Source organism: Crocuta crocuta, unplaced genomic scaffold (genome assembly GCF_008692635.1).
Source record: "Crocuta crocuta isolate KB4526 unplaced genomic scaffold, BGI_CrCroc_1.0 scaffold352, whole genome shotgun sequence".
In the NCBI taxonomy this organism is placed as follows: domain Eukaryota; kingdom Metazoa; phylum Chordata; class Mammalia; order Carnivora; family Hyaenidae; genus Crocuta; species Crocuta crocuta.
Window position 1 is genome coordinate 3464530 of NW_027532169.1, and position 1978 is coordinate 3466507.

A 1978-nucleotide genomic window follows, 5' to 3' on the forward strand; every position below is an offset into this window, starting at 1 on the left:
AGAGGCGGGCAGTATAAGAACTTGCTTCTTTGGTTGCAGCAGAGAAGTCACCCACCCGCCCCAGTGAAAGGGCTGTTAATTACATCAGGATCGGTATTTGAATCTAGGACCTCCTTGGGGCATGTGACCCTGGGGCAGTTCATGTGACCTTTCTGAGTCTCAATTTCCCTGTTGTAAAATGGGGGGTAATACTAGAGGGACTTGTTAGCGATAAGATTAAATGAGGAGACACAAAGGAAGCTCTAGGTAGAGCCGAACATAGTGGGGGCTTGTTTCATTCAACAGCAAACATCCGAGGCCTCCTGTGTGTCCCAGTCTCTATGCTGGAGGCTAAGGGACAATAATAAGACAAATGTGGGGGGCGCCTGGGTGGCTTAGTTGGTTGAGAGTCTGACTTCGACTCAGGTCTGTGACTCAGGTCACGATCTCGCTGTCTATGAGTTCGAGCCCCACATCGGGCTCTGTGCTGACAGCTCAGAGCCTGGATGGAACCTGCTTCAGATTCTGTGTCTCCCCCTCTCTCTGTCCCTCCTCTGCTTGCACTCTGTCTCTCAAAAATAAACATTTTAAAAAGAGACAGAGAGACAAACGTGGTCTCTGTCCTTGCGTTGCTTCCAAGCCAGAAGGTGTGGCAGACAGACACTGAATGAGAGGGAGGGTGTGGGGTAATGTTCCTGAGTTCGAGCCCTGCATCAGGCTGGCTGCTATCAGCACAGAGCCTGCTTCCCATCCTGTCTCCCTCTCTCTCTGCCCCTCCCCCCATGCACTCTCTCTCTCTGTCTCTCTCTCTCAAAAGTAAACAACATTAAAAAAAAAAAAGGAGCTTCAGAGTATGTAACAGAGGCTGGGCTTTTCCAGCAAATGGGGTGGGTGCGTTCTTGAGGAGGGAGGTCCCCAGGAAAGATCAGGGGTGCAGGAGAGCAGGAAGAGAGAGGGTGGACAGCGAGGACAGGGGCGTGAGCAGCAAGCCAGGGACGGAGTTGGGACTAGAAGGTACTGTCAAGGGTTTTGAGCCTCTGTAAAGCATTGCTTCTCCTTTGTATATGTGGAAACATGGCACACACATGTCCTGTTCTTTCATGTCCCCCCAGCCCCTGACACAGGGGAATTCCTTGCTGACCCTCATCCCCTCTCTGGTTTCCAGCGCCACCAGATGCCAGATCGCACAGGGCCTTTGCATCTGCTGGCTTCCTTGGAGGAGTGAAGCAGGGGGAGATTTAGACCCAGGCCAGACAGCTCCTTTGTGACCCCATGAGCCAGGTGTGCCTAGGTTTGAACTCGGGCAAATAATTTCCCCTGTTGTGAATATTCAACCGTAAGGGCAGCGACCTAGTACAGCGTCTGGTTCATAGTACGTTCTCAGGATATAGAAGTTTGGGCTCTCTGCTCTCAAAACAGAATCTTCCCGTCAACCAGACGGCTGCAGGGCAGACGCGGGGAGGGGAGCAGGGGGGTGTGGCTAGACACGGACTCCTAGGAAGCCCAAGAGAAAGTGGGTGTTTTGAATTTACAACACCACTTGCAAAGAGCAAACAGTCGGGTCCCCAAATCAGGGTTTAGGGGTTAGAGGAGTGGGAGAGATTCCTGGCAATCCCTGCAACCTGTAACGGGGGAAGGGTCCCGGGAGGCGAGGTGCTGAGGCTCCGCGCGGGGAACAGAACCAGGCGCACGGGGCTGGGTCAGCCGCGACCTCGGGCCGGGCTCAGGAGAGAAGGGAAAGGAGGCTGGGGGGGCAGGGGTGCGTTTCTGCAAACTCAGGGCTCAGCGCCCTGGAGGCACAGCCCTGACACTGCCGGGTGAAGGGACGGGGAATCCACGGGGAGCCCCACAGCCGCCCCAGCGAGGGTGTCCCCCAGCCGCGCTCCTCGGAGCGACGCGATCGCTCTCGCCGCCCCTGCTCTCCCCCGGGGCGCGCAACCCCACCTTAGCTCCAGCTCGCGGAGCCTCCGGGGCAGCCGGGAGGCGTGGCCCGCACGCG